This window comes from Silene latifolia, chromosome 9 (genome assembly GCF_048544455.1).
Source record: "Silene latifolia isolate original U9 population chromosome 9, ASM4854445v1, whole genome shotgun sequence".
NCBI lineage: Eukaryota > Viridiplantae > Streptophyta > Magnoliopsida > Caryophyllales > Caryophyllaceae > Silene > Silene latifolia.
In genome coordinates this window covers 153,775,324-153,791,251 of record NC_133534.1, presented here as the reverse complement: position 1 = coordinate 153,791,251, position 15,928 = coordinate 153,775,324, and the positions used below count along the sequence as shown (strand labels likewise).

General features: G+C 37.9%; 1 non-coding gene across 1 annotated transcript; it reads left to right on the top strand.

Moving 5' to 3' along the window:
* The first annotated feature begins 15,156 nt into the window (after positions 1-15,156).
* LOC141603175 (small nucleolar RNA R71) lies at positions 15,157-15,263 on the top strand. The gene has a single exon (XR_012525069.1). It is a non-coding gene; the product is annotated as a small nucleolar RNA R71 (small nucleolar RNA).
* The last annotated feature ends 665 nt before the right edge of the window (positions 15,264-15,928 follow it).

Below are 15,928 nucleotides of genomic sequence, written 5' to 3'. Positions count from 1 at the left end.
AATTTTAGAACAAGGATAAAATGATAAAACGGGTGACTTGGGTTGCAAACCAAGCCACCATTATCCAAAATACAACTAATTATCCAAAATACCTTTCCATGTCGAACACGGAAACTTAAAGATTCTAAAATCCAAAACATAATTAAAATAAGACAATAAAAAGCGAAGCTCCATGAAAGCTATTCCTAGCTTCTTCATGGTTTCTCAAGCTTGCTTTTCTTTTCCCTTGTCTTTGCTTGGTGGAGGCCCTATTTACAATAAAAAGGGAGATACATTATCACAACTTTGTATCACAATACCATAGTTTAAATAGAAACATAAAAGAAAGGATAGTCATTTACCTATTGGAGTAATCTTTCCAGCCTTAATATCACCAAGGTATTTGGAACAATTTCTTTTCTAATGTCCAACACCATTACAATAATGGCATTTATCAAGAGGACCCTTCTTGATTTTTGAAGTGCTAGCTTCATAAGTCTTAGCTTTGGTGAAAGTGGGAGCTTGTTTCTTACCCTTCCTCCCATTCTTCTTGAACTTCCCCTTGCTTTTGGTGCTAATGTTAAGCACATCCTTGGGTGGGTTCACATTTAACCCCATGTCCCTTTTGTCTTGCACAAGTAACTTGTGCAATTCTTGAAGAGACACATCCTTGTCTTGCATGTTAAAATTCACCCGGAATTGAACATACGCTTTGACTTTGGATAAGGAGTGTAGAATCCTATCTACAATGAGTTCTTTGGGGATTTCAACCTTTTGAATTTTCAAGGTCTCGACTAGCTCCATAAGTTTGAGCACATGAGGGCTAACCTTTTGGCCCTTTTTGAAGTCGAGATCAAAGAATGCCGCGGCCGCCTCATATAGGACGATCCGCGGAGTTTATGAAAACATTGTCACAAGCTTGGAGTAAATCTCATTAGCGGTGCCCATTTTAAAGGCTCTCCTTTGGAGATCCGCCTCCATCGCAAAGATCAACACATTTTTCATTGTGGCGGACTCCTTATGGTAAGCCTCATATGCTTCCCTAGTGGCGGCGGTCGACCTAGTAGTAGGTTCGGGTGGAGAGGCCTCGGTTAGGTAACGAAGCTTGTCGTCACCTTGGGTGGCTAATTTGAGTTGGGCATCCCAATCGGAGAAATTTGACTTATTCTTTTCAAGTTTACATCGATCCATAAAGGATCGGAGCCATGATGAATTTGCGAGAGGCGTGGCGTTTGGGTTTGGTGTAGCCATTTGTTATGAGAAAAAGAAGTGGTCTACAAAACAAAATAGAAGGAGTAAAACAAATGTCATTTTAATAATAATACTCATGAAAAATAATTTAAACAAGTTTTATTGCATTTATCTAGTGACCTCTACCCAACTTAGATAAATGATTCCAAGACCCAAATTCATATCGACTTAGGCACGGTAGGGCCGATTCATCCTTTATCAATATAACTCGGTGGATTAACGTTTAATCGATTCTACTTTTAGAACTCTTGGTCGATAAAATTACTCTAATAATTATCTATAGCCCGGAACACATGCGACTACGGTCACGAATACTTCCGTTGAGCTCAATCCAAGTTTCGAATAAATGTGTCCATGATCCAAATCCATATCAACTTGGGCACGGTATGGCCGATGAAACCCTCATTAACATCAACTCAGTGGATAAACATTCATCACCCACTTCCCCTACGTAACAAGGTTTGTACCCCGGTAGGGCTGAGTGCACTCCCTCATGAAATAGGTTTTCATGGTTTCTACTACTTGGTAAGACTAAGTCTCAATTAATTATTTTAGCGAGAGGTCATGTCAATTTATTATCTATCACATTTTAAGTGAACTAAAGCGGTGAACTATGATAATTGTAATTGACACGGTCGATAAACTCGATAGAAGATAATGCATGTTTTAGTTATGGCGATTTAGCGATGCATGCGACATAAAATAAAATGCAAAGCATAAAAATAAATCCTAGTATGGCCTTCCTAAAATAGAAAAACTATTTAACTATTACATATTCGGAAACCAACTCCATTGGTCTCTTGAACTTCGGTTTTGGCACGCATCTCGAGGTAACACCGTCTTTATGTATCGCCATCTTGAAGAAATCCGACTTTGGGAACTCCGAAATAAATAAAATTACATAACAAATTACATAATTTCCTATTATACATTTGTAACTAAAATAAAATAAATCTATTAAATTAAAAAACGGTGATACGAGATCACAATAAATTACAACCGAATCGATATTCCCATACATTTCCGGAATACCAATTAAAAACTAAGGCCATACTAAGTAAAATTACATAATTCAAAAATTACATAAAATAAAATTATGACAATCATAAATAAAATGCAGCATTATAATATGTATGAACATGCCCAATTTTATGCTAAATCGCCTTTAAGTAGCCAATATCGTATATTACACGGTTTTTACGGATTTGCGTGATTCAACGTTTTATAATCACAAAAGTTACATAAATTAATTTTTATCCATAGTTAATTACCCTAACCTCTTAGGACTCAAAATTTAGTCTTCACTAATTATTTGACCATAATTAACTCATATTTCTAAAATTTGTTCATTAATGGACTTAAAATTACAATAAAATGCTATAAACTTCAAATAAATCACAAAAATTCAAATAAATTCAAAATTCAAAATTTAAACTCATGAACATTCTGGAAAAATACCATGACACTCATAATGTTCAAAAACTTAGATTAAATATTTCGAAATTTATCCGGAAAAACAATGTTGCGGTTTATCGGTTTTAACAAAAAAATAATCATAAAAACATGAGAAAAATTATATTTATCAACTTTTCAATTTTAGATTTGAAATGGATAATAAAATGCAACATATTAAGTTTTTCCTTAGTCATGGAGTATGTTTTATTAATATTTCATTAATTAAGTCACTATTTATGCTATTTTTTTTTTTTTTCAAAAAATCATAAATCATGCATAAAGACTTCAATATAGCCTATTATTTTACACACATCTTGTAAAATTGCATGTGACAACATACTAAATTTCTATGACCAGATTCGAAATTTATCTCATATTAACCTATTTTTCATCTAAATCCGATTTTAATAATTAAAAATCCATTTTTCGAGCATAAGAAGTCCAAAAATTATGAAACTTTACAGGTCATCTCAAAATAATATATGTGACAACATATCCAAAAATCACTGGAAAATTCCAAGTTTAGCTAATTTTAGTCCGAAAATGACCTTTTATTCATAAAATCATATTTTAATGCCATTATTATATAATATGAACAATAAAAATCCATAAATTAACCAAAATATCCTAAAAACATTTTAGGACCAGAAACTTTAACATGCATAATGATTTTCGTGATATATCATAATAACACAAATTAAACAAGTTTTATATGTTAATCGTATAACTCGGAAAAACTTTTAACCGATTTGCATGCAAACAACCATGGCCCTTGATACCGATTGAAGGAAAAGTAGATCTATATACTCAACATATTCATATATGTTTTATGTTAATTTAATCATAAAATTAATTGGTGATCTTATGCATGCAAACTATAAACAATTTAAAGAAGAAATCTCTATCTTACATTGGTATTTCGGTTTATTTGGGCACAAGAGAGATCTCCTTCTCTCTTGTTCTTGTGCTTTCCTCAATGGACGAACTAGGATCCAAGTATAGGATCCCTCCCAAAGTATAATACCCAAAGCAAACTCTTAATTTAATTAATATTATGTATACTAGAACAATATTAATTTAGCATAAAAATTGACCCAAAATATTTGGTTTTGGTCTCCTAAAACCGGTTAGGAGAAGGAGAAGAAGGAAGAAAAATATTTTTGTCTCTCTAAAATATTTTTGATAGATGATGAATGAATGAATACACTACTATGTTATCATGTGTATATCATAAATTATAAGGCAAAACCCTTGGTTTTGCTCTTGTGAAAAACCGGGTAAGGGAAGAGAGGGGAGCCAATGCATGCTTGAGTTTGTCTTCAAAATGACAACTAGGTTTTGCATGGTTAGTTTAGTAGGTAATGATCATGTCTACCACTAACATAATCAACACAATATAATCCTAAAACTCCTCTTCATTTCGGCACATATGTAAAATGGAATCCATTTTATTTTTGTCAATTTGTCAATATGTCACACGTCACATGTCACATAAAATTGTTATGTATTTTTAACATATTAAAAATCAACGTATTAATAAAAATACGTCATATAAAAAAAATCGACCTAGTAATTCATAATTACTTGTACCAAAATATTTTACCAATTATAAATCACAACAATTTGTATTTATAATAATTCATTCAATTTAAATTGTTTCCTTAAACAATAATTTCATCTGAGTAATGAAACAATTGACGATTTTAGACCGTATCTCATTTACTCAAATTTCAATGAGACACGTAAATATTACTTCCAAAATCGTCCGTCAATTTTAAATAATTTAATTGACTCGTAACGTTATACGATCAATTAATTGATCCATTAAGAGTGTTGCCCTTTAGGTATGGCCTAGGGGATCAACTGATCGCCACCGCCGCACGACAGTAATGTCAAACTCTAGTCAGCCAATCATTACCGATATGTGTGGACCAGTTGACAGTAAAATATTACTTCCCAATTGTATTCTTTATAATGAGACTTAAACATGTGATCATCATGATCAACAGTTGTGATCGCATTATTGTCGGAGGACACATATTCCAACATTGAATCCATTTGAATTTGTTGGTCTTTTTGATAGATTGAATTAGGGCAAAATGTTTACCCTAGAAAATCAATTTGGGCGTTTTCGATTGAGCCCATTTCGAGTGAAATTGATGATTGTATTAGGTTAGAAACCTGTTTAGGAGTATAGGGGTGCTTTTACTTTGCATTTTGGTCCCCGTTCCCGCTCCCTATGCTCGAAAAACGTGAGTGAGGCGAAGAAACTATCTGATTTCACAATGCCAAGTTTATTTGCTTGGATAGTGGGTCCCACTAGGTTGCATTGTAGTCGGGAAAGACCGTATTTGCCATTGTGGACCTTTGTTGGGTATTGTGGGCAAAATTGGAATTTTTGCCTTTTGTGACGGTCTTATGTCTGACAGAATAAGCGCCTGTTTAGGGCTTGAATTGAGTCAGTTTGCCTTGAAATGGATCTTATCAGTAGTTTAGGTCGCTTTGAGGCGTGATAAAATCACGTTGCCTTTTTGCGGTCGTATTTTGGAATTTTGACCGGTTTGTGCTCATATCGGCGTAGGAATTGTGGTCGTGATCCCTCGTGGGGTTTAGTTTTCAGTACTTGTCGTTAGGAGCACCTAGACCAAAACACAATTTATAACTTCACCAACAACTCTACAATTAGTAAAGAGGCAAGTAAAGGTCGGATCCCAAGGGACGGGAATTGAGATGAGATTTGTATTGCAACTAGTGGTGTCTAAGGGTGTCACAATTGGGGTTTGAAGTAGAAGATCACTAAACTAAATAGAAATGAAAGTAGACAAGCAAGATGAATTAAAAGGGATGTAAACAATTGATAAAAGGCACTAGGGTGTCATGGGGTCATAGGGGATTCATGGGAATTGATCATACAAACATATTCTCAAGTTATAAGCAAGCAATTATTGTTGTGATGGATCGAGTTGGTTTATATCTTACAATCCTAGGAAAGTTTGGGTCCCGGAGCCGAATCAATTAGATTGTACAACACCTACAAGTCGACTTAATCTTCCCTACTCAACAATATGCATGGTCTAATGAGACTCGAGTTTGGTTTATGTCTTACAAGTCTCATTGAAAAGATAGGTGATGGGTAAAAAATGCAGGGATTCATAGGCTCGCATTTCATCAAACATAACATGTGCATAAGTTGAGATCACAACAAGCAAGCAAATAAACTATGAAAGCATATTAATTTAAGCATGAATCATTCCCCATGTTGGTTTCCCCTAATTACCCATTAACCCTAGCTAAGGAAACTACTCACTCATTATCATGTTGAACATGCTAGCAAGGTTGTCGATCATACCAACAAAGTGAAACATGATGAATAAATGAAAGTAATTAACAATAATTAAAAAGGGATTAAGAGAATTATACCTACTAATGATTCCAATAATAAAGCAAAGAATAAAAGAAGTACTTGATGCTTGATTGGAAGGTTGTCAATCTCCCAATAATAACCCAAATAATCTTCAATTACCCAAAATAAAGGATGAACAAGAGAGAGATTAAAGAAATAAAACTTTTATTAAAACTTGATTAAATTTTGATTACAAGTTAAAGAGAGATTTGATTGATATTAACTACACTAAAGATTGCTAAGAAGAACATGCTCTTCTAATTAGACTAATGGGGTATTTATAGTGGGGATTAGGTACATAAATTAGGGTTTACTAAGGGCTTAAATGACGATTAAGTCCTTGAGGAATCGCCGGTCTCTAGGGAGACTTCGGTCTCTTTTTCGCCGGTCTTAAAAAAAGATGTGCATCCTTCCTTGAAGCTTGTAGAAGACGAAATGGAACTGTCTGGGAATCCGGGCGTCTTTAGCACGGGACAGGCGGATTTGGGCGTTCCTGGACGGGCGTCCAGAGGGGAAGACGGGCGTCTTTGGGAGCTTTTGCCCGGGCGTCTTGCTGAGGAAGACGCTCGGATTGTGGTGAGGGACGGGCGTCTTTAGGGCAATCCGCACGGATTGTCAGACAGTTTCATTCCTTCTTCTTTTCTTCCTTTTTCTTCATAAAATCCTGGAAGATTTCCTCAGGGATGCAAGGATCTTTTCTTATCATTGCCCATCTACTATAGTATGTACAAAGGCCTTCAAATCTTGTCTCTCCTTGATGCTTGGTCATTGAATTCAATCAACTTAGCCTCATTTTGCCATGAAAATGCAAGGTTTGCACTCCTTTCCTACCAAGGACACAAAACCTCAAAGAATATGCAAAATAAATAACTAAAGACAATAAATGACCCAAATATGCACTAAAAAGCATGGGAACAAGGCTAATTCGGGGACTAAATATGCTCTAATTATGGTCACATCAAATATCCCCAAACCGAACCTTTGCTCGTCCCGAGTAAAGAGGTGACAAAGATTAGGACCATTATTTAAACTAACCTAATAACATAGCCGATATGAGACAATTAGCGGGTCTCACTCCGCCCCTTAAACTCACAACAAGACAACCATGAGGTAGGATGCCTTCTTGCAAGGCAATGTGGGTCTTGCCAAAATGTTGACACATCCAAACATTAAGCACACAAAATAAAGTAATGGATGCATCTACAAAAGAATAGCCACTTTCCTCATCTAAGTGGCGGAAGTTATCTACAAGGGAAGCAATTCAAGGGTACACATTCCTTCATAGATGCAATTTTTTCAAACTAGTAAGCCTAGAAGAATACCAATAAATCACCTCCAAGTTGTGTCAAGCTAGGGTATCTTTGTCCTCAATCGTTAAATGCTTTTGTCAAGAGTAGACTCCCTATGGCGTTAGAAACACTGGAGGATCGCGGAATTCCCCCTCTTGCCTAGACAAGAAGAAGGGTCGTCCCCTCTCTACCATGCACAAAAATGGATACGATGGATAAAGGGATCGATAGAATTTGAGTGTCACTTTGGGAGTTTGCTTTTGTTTTTGTTTTCCCCCCAATTTATTGTGGCATTTGACATTTGAGAACACTTTCTTTTGCCATTTCTTTTGATTTTTGGCATTTCAATACTTGACAACTTTTCAACTTTTTGCATTTCTTTTGAACATTTTCAAAGTCACCCCATATGTAGTGAGGGTGCCTTATTTTTGAAGCTTTAGGAGTCTATTTTTGCTCCTCTTTTCATTTGATGCAATTGCAAACTTTCTTTCACTTTTCATTTCATTGAACTCAAATTGATTTCTTTTTGTGCCCATTCCCTTTGATGATAAAAATGTGGTAGAACATGGATGATGGATGCATGCATGGTTTCAAGGGTCACCTTGGATTAAACGGTAGCCAAGGAGTTATCACACCACAAGGTACTCTTGAGTAGGCCTTAATCCATGGGTCAAAGGATACTAGCATGACACATCCTTGGGTGTTTTACAACTATTCTAACAAGCAAAGTCTTAAGAAGAAAAAGCGTCTACTAGGGCCTATATACACTTGTCAAGCTTCCCAAGTAGACGGTTTCACAAAATTTTACTAACATGCAACTACATGCCATGATGCAACTAGCATATAAACATCCTAATGCAAATGATTCTACCAACTAATATGACATATAAACTAAATGCAAGTCCTAAGTTCACATTGTTATACCGCATCAATCAAAATAAAGCCACATAGTCATTAACATAAAGAGGAGAAAAGAGATTGGAAAGATCATACCATGCGGTCTTCATGATCCTCATGTCTCGGATGTGGCGTAGTCAATCAATGTGAACAAGGATAAAACAAACACAATATATACAACAATATATACATGACTACACTACAAAGGAAATGAACTTGATTTTGGATTTTCAAATTTTTCAAATTTTTATGGTTTTTCGAAATTTTTGGATTTTTTTGGATTTTTGAATAAAAGTTAAGTTAGAATTCCTCATCCCCAGACTAATATGGGCATTGTCCTCAATGGCCAAAATGATGGGAAATTATGCAAACATGATGCATGAATTCTACACTAAATGCAAGCTATACTAATCTACACTATATGATGCATGGGTTTTTGTTTATGACGGAGAGCGTAATTTAGATTACCTCTCGTTGTGTATGCATGTACTTCCCCAAACCGAGATAGACATTATTTCTAATGTCCTAAAGTTGGGGGTAGTTCATGCACACAAGATGCAATGCATGAAACTAAATTTGTCATTTTGGATTTTCAAAAGTGGGAACAATGAAATAAGAACACCTCAATGGGGCCGAGGTGTTTGTCCTCTATGTTGCTAGGACTCTCGAACCATGATCAAGATAAAATAAATAAAACAAAGAAATAAGTAGACAAATCTCAAGAGGGTAGGAGCCTCCAAAGCTTGCTAGTCTTCCACCATATCATCATTGTCATCATCGTCCTCAATAGAAGTGGATTCATCACCACTTCCCTCTTCACTTCCTTGCTCACTTCCTTCATCATCATCTTCTTCTTCTTCATTAGCCTCTTCCTCTTCATTTACCTCTTCATCAATGCTTTCATCAACAACCTCATCACCGACAACCTCATCGTCACCCGGTATCTCACCCCTAGATGCACTTGGAAAGAAGACTTCCCTATCCGCCCAACTAGCTAAAGGACATGAAGGATCAAGTAGTCCTTGCCAAGCTAAATGAAGGAGGGGTGGATATTGGGCTAAGTATGCATCTTCCCGATCCTTATAAGCTTGTTTGTGCATCTCTTGCATAAGTAGAGTCATGTAGTCATTGCTTGCTTTAACACCTTAGGGTTTGAACTCTTGATACTTGAATGGATAGGGTGGTGTGACAATGGAGGAGGAGGACATTTCAATTTCACCCCTTTGTTGACGGATGATGTATTCGGCTTCTTTTGAAAGGGGAAGAAGGTAGTTGGCCCGATGGACACTCAAACGACATATCTTGGAAGGCAAAGTAAAAGATCTAGCTTCATTGGTGAGCCACCCATATTTGGTGTCAAGAGGGTTATGAGTGACCCACTTGTAATTGTTAATCATGGCATCCATGTCAATGAGATGACCCCCTTTTTTCGCCACATACTTGCTATCGTTGTTGAAATTCGGATCAAAGTACTTAGCAAAAAGAGTGACTAGACCTCGATTTACAATAAAAGTGGTGCCTTGGTTTCCACAATCAACATTGAGCCATCTTTCCACCAAAAGGCTTAGAGAATTGTAAGGCTTGGTGAATTCCCTTCCAATATTTAAGGCCGACTCAAGTAGAACACAATCGAGCTTGGTAAAGTGGTTAGTGTCTTTTCTTGCAATGATAGTATTCCCGATTATCTTGTGCCACACTTTAATGCCCGGATGGTGGACTAATAGAGCGCGACTAGCATGATAGTTCTCAAATTTCCTCCCGGAAATCGCCTCCCAAAGAGGAGCGGGGTCATACTTTTCGGGATTCTTGTAATAACTAGGTGAATCACTAAGACCCAATACTTTACCCAATTCATCAAAGGTGATGCGCCTACTCACATTGGCAAGGCGGAACTCGATGTTTTCTCTAGTCTCTACCTTAGTCACTTTCGAAGAACTCAAGAATTCTAAGGTAAGGGAGGGGTATGTCAATTCTCTTGTAGCAAACAATTTTCCCAACCCCATGGCTTCAAAGAAGGCTTTTGTTTGTTCAAGGACACCCAATTTGTTCAAGGCATCTTCACATATGAATTTGATGGGTAGAAAGGATTTTCTAGCATACTTGGCAAAAGTATCCCTATGGGAGTTGGAAATGAAAATTACCTTCGGATAGTTTGATAATTGAGCAATTTCCGGAGTTGTTGATGTTGTTGCTTCCAAGGGAGGAATTTGTTGTTGTTGAACTTCCAAGTTTGCACTAGCTACCACCATAGCCAATGAGGCTTTCTTTGCTTGAAGACATTGTTGTCTTGTTGAGAGTGCCTTTGTGTAATACTCCGTATTTATGAGTCTTTGGGTACTCTATCGAGTAGGCCTTACTCTGTCGAGTAAGGGTAAGATGCGTTTTAGAAAAGTTTCTGACCTGTTGGGTACTCGATCGAGTAACTAGGATACTCGATCGAGTAAGGGGGTACTCGATCGAGTGCCTTGGGTACTCAATCGAGTAACCGGTTTTACGGGGAGTTTTCTCGGGTTTTGTTAATTATGCGATTAAGATATATAACCTTCGCCGTCATTATTCTAAATCACTTTTGCAAAACCTAAATTACTGTTTAAGAGAGAAAGCAAGCAAGTTCACCATCTTAATCGCATTGTTAGCAATTCCTGGAGTTTGGGAGGTCGGTTCTCGTCGTTGATTATACCGTTGAGTTCCTTGCGTCGAGGGTAAGATCTATGTACCCTTTTTATTATCTTTCCTTTATTTTGGTTAAACCCTAATATAGGGATTTGGGGGTTTTTGAATAGTATGTGATTTGGTAGCATTTATATGTCGTATGATAGGAGGAGGGTTTATAGAGGAAGCTTTTTGATACAACAGTAGAGACCGTCTGACAGTGTGCTTTCCAGGTAGGATTTCCTACTCAGTATTAGTCCCATAAAGGGATGATTGTTGATGTGTTGTGATTGGTTGTTTGATATAGTAATTGTATTGTGATTGTGATTGTGATCGTTGTCTACGGTTCGCGAGGCATGGCCTCGGCTGAGTGAGGTCACTTGCGGGAGTGGCTTCACGCCCTAGTTTCGCCTTCTGTGGAACCCGCCACAGAAGGGATGTGCACATTAATGGACAGGGTTATCGCTAACTATGTGGAGCGGGGATTTGGTGGGTACGGCTGCGGTCCCCTACTGGCAGGGCTGGTCCAGTGGACAGTCATTGGTTGAGATGATTGGATTTGGCGTGATTGTGTGTGTATGACAGTTAAGCTGTCTGTTTATCTTATTGTTAATATATATTGAGTCGTGTGATTAGTACTGACCCCGATGTTGTTTTGTAAACCTGCGGTGATCCATTCAGGGATGGTGAACAGATATTGAGCAGGTATGAGATGAGTACTGGATAGCTGGGATTGCCACGACATGATGATAGGAGTCTTCCGCTGTAGCTTATTAGTTTATTTACATTTCAGCTAGAACAGTTAGTTTGAGAACATGTATTACACATTTGGTTTGGTTTTGAGAATTATAACTCTTCGCTAAGTATTTATCTTTAAACGTTGTTTCTTCATTGTTTATTTGATTATCATTGCCTCGGGTAACCGAGATGGTAATGTCTTCATACATGAGTGGTCCTGGTAAGGCACTTGGAGTATGCGGGTGTTACACTTTGTCTTAGGTGCTTTTGTTGATCCTTTTGTCCTTGCCATTGATGAAAATACCAAGAAAAGAGTGAAAATCTTCAATTTCCAAGTATACCCAAATCGATTTTAAGATGAAAGGCTTTGCCTTTATAATTTCAATAATCGACTCAAAGGTTGAAGATTTTGGTGCTTGGTTTGATTTTTGTTGGACGAGGAGTGATTAATTGTTGTTAAAAGGAAGTTTGGATTTGATTTTGTTGAATTTGGTTGAGGAAATCTTGTTTTGGTGATGGAGAGGATGAGGGTTTTGAGTTTTGGGGTTTATGGGTAGTGTTTTGAATGAATGAATGAAGAAATGAATGTGGGAGGGGGTATTTAAAATACCCAAAAATTTTTGAACTGCAGGGGAAGACGGGCGTCTTTCCTTCGGGACGCTTGGATTCTGCCTTTTTTGGTTCAGGATTCTCGCCTAAAGACGGGCGTCTTTCAGCAAAGACGCTCGGATTCTTTGATTGCAGGACGAGCGTCTTCCTCTGAAGACGGGCGGATTCTTAGACAACAAGCTTTCTTGTTTTTCACAGCCAAAAAGACGGGCGCCTTCTTGCAAAGACGGGTGGATTTATGAAGTCGAGCGTCTTCTCTACCAGGACGCTCGGATTCTTCCGACAGTCCCAAAATTTCAAATTCTCAGTTAAAATGGACGAGCGGATTCTGGTAAAGACGGGCGTCTTTCCTGAAGACGAGTGGATTCCCTTGAAGACGCTCGGGTTCTCCCTGCTTTACCCGGATTCAGTTCCATCCGTGCACTTGCATATCCCGTGTCATTTTTCATTCTTCAAATCTCGTGTTCTTCATTGTAGGGGCACTACTAAGGCATGAATAGCCTAGGCAATTGCTATCCCCACACTAAGCTAAAGCACTACACATCAATTAAATCGTTAGTCCCTCCCTCACTTCTCTCAAAAATGATAATTATCTTGATCAAAGCATAAAAATCCAAAAATGACAAAAAATGCAATGCAAGAATTAAAATGCAAGTTGGGGAGTTAGAAATATTTACAAATGGTGGTTTACGGAGGACTCTTCAAACTCTCATCCTTAGTGAGATGTCATGGGGGCATGTCCAAGGTGTTGTTGATGTTGCTCAACACCTTGAAGAAGTAGTCGAAAGCTTGTTCATTATCATGATAAAGATCTTCAATAGACCTTTGCCCTTGTTGTGCTTCATGTTGGTATTTATCGATAGCATTACCAATATAGGGATTAAAAATCCCTTCAAACTCATCGTCCCAAAGACCAAAAACTTCATCTACTTGGTCACTAAAGATCTCTTGAGTTGATAGAGACAACTCTCCCACTTTCTTGTCTTGGCCCATGAGGCCATCCTCTTCATTGCTTGACTTTGGTGAGCTTTTCAAGCTCTCTTTGTTACAATTCACTTGCTCTTTGAATGGAGCATCATCAATTTTCTTCTTCCATTGGAATTCCGACTTCTTCCTATCATCCTTCCGGCTATAATGATGAACCATAAAACATGGTTCATGCAAACGGGGAGCTCTCATGGTCTTGTCAAGATTGAAAGTTATGCTCTCATGGTCTTGTCAAGATTGAAAGTTATGCTCTCATCTCCCACTTCTAGAGTGAGCTCTCCATGCTTCACATCAATCACCGCACCCGCGGTGTGTAAGAAAGGTCTTCCTAGAATGATTGGAATGTTGGAGTCTTCTTCCATGCCAACAATGACAAAGTCCACCGGGATGAAACATTTCCCAACTCTTACGAGAACATCTTCCCATATCCCTAATGGTGTATTCGTCGATCTATCGGCCATTTGGAGTGTGATATTGGTGCATTTAAGCTCTCCCATCCCCAATCTTTTACTCACCGAGTACGGCATAACACTCACACTAGCCCCTAGATCACATAAGGCTTTGTGGATCGTGGTGTCGCCAATGGTACACGGTATTGAGAAGCTTCCCGGATCTTTGAGTTTTGGAGGTGAACTCCCTTGAAGTATTGCACTACTCACCTTAGTGAAGGCGATAGTCTCAAGCTTCCGAATCGACTTCTTCTTTGTGAGGATGTCTTTCATGTATTTTGCATAGGGGCGCACATGATTGATTAATTCCGTGAAAGGAATAGAGACTTCCAAATTCTTCACAATTTCCATAAATTTTCCAAGTTGGTCATCAAATTTGGGCTTGGCTTGACTACTTGGAAAAGGAAGTCTAATCACAATGTGCTCCTTCTCCTTGACCTTGTCTACATTTTTCATTGAAATTTCTTCTTTTGATGGTTCTCCATCCTTGGAGTTTTGCACAATTTCTTCTTTGTCACTAGCTTCCACAACTTCATCCTCAACTTGCTTCTTCGATGCTTCATACCTTGTACCACTCCTCAAGTGAATGGCACTAACAGTTTCATGTCTTGGGGGATTACTTTGAGGTGGTAATTGCCCCTTTTGTCTTTGTGAGCTTGAAGATGCTAGTTGAGTCAATCGGGTTTCCAACATTTTGGTGTGAGCTAGGATGTTGTTGATGGTGATTTCCTTTGCTTGACTATCTTTTTGCATTTGAGTGAAAAACTCTTGTTGATTCTTTTGCATTTGGAGGACCGCTTTTTGAACATCAAAACCTTGGTCATTTTGTTGATTGTATGGAGTTTGATTTTGGTAACCTTGGTTTTGGTTGTAAAAGGGTCTTTGATTTTGGTTTCTCATGGGAGGTGGGGTGTATGTTGTTTGAGGGTTTTGAACATTTTGGCTTTTGTACGAGAGATTTGTATGGAATTTGGTGTTTTAATTGTAATAGTTTGAATAAGGGCCGCCACTCTTGTATGCTTGGAAAGCATTCACTTGTTCATTTGTTGTCCTACATTCACTTTGGTCATGTCCCAAAGTTCCACAATTATCACATATCCCACTTGGGATTGATGAAGATGCCGTCATGGCATTAACATGATGCTTTGGTGATTTTAAGGCTTCTTCAAGTCTTGCCTTAGCTTTTTCAAACTTCAAATTGATGGTATCAATGTGAGCACTAAGTTGAGCACCCAATTGAGTAATGGAGTCCACTTCATGCTTTCCTCCTCTAGTAGCCTTGCGAGGTCTACTATATTGTGAGTTATGGACCGCCATTTCCTCAATTTTGTTCAAAGTTTGATTGTCATCAACTTCGGTGAACATTCCACTTGATCCCATGTTGAGAATGTTCCTTGAATCTTCATAAAGACCGTTCCAAAATTGTTGTACCAAGAACCACTCGCTAAGTCCATGGTGAGGACATGAGCGACAAATTCCCTTGAATCGCTCCCAAGCTTCATACAAAGATTTTTCATCTCTTTGCTTAAAGCCCGTAATTTGAGCTCTTAGCATGTTAGTCTTTTCTAGTGGATAGAACTTTTTGTAGAAAGCTAGAGCCAACTTCTTCCAAGAATCAATTCCGAGAGTAGCCTTATCAAGGCCTTTCAACCATTGTTTTGCGGTGCCAATTAGAGAAAAAGGAAATAAGACCCATCGAATTTGGTCTTGAGTTACACCGGTTTGAGAAATCGCATCACAATAGTCACAACAAGTCTCCATATGAGAGTGAGGGTCTTCACTAGGCATCCCCCCAAATTGGCTTCTTTCGACTAATTGGATAAATGCGGATTTGGCAATAAAATTTCCGGTTAGATGTTGTGGTGTGGGAGTACAATTGGGCAGGTTCTCCTCGGTGGGTACAGAATGTGATGAAAACTTAGGCATTGTGGGTTGATTTTGTATTGGATTTTGTGTTGGATTTTGTGTTGGGTTCTCCTCACCTTCTCTTGCAAAAGAGTTGATGAACTCAATAGTATTTGGTTTAATATCTAAAACCTCACCAATACCTCTCAAAGTTCTCCTAGCAAGTCTTCTATTGGTTGTCAAAGTTCTTTCAATTTCGTGATCAAAGGGTAACAAGTTACCTTGTGATCTTCTAGACATGCAAAATATCAAACAACTCGAAAATAATTAGAACAAACCTTGAGGAGTTTTACTTCCCCAAGGCAAAGAAAGAC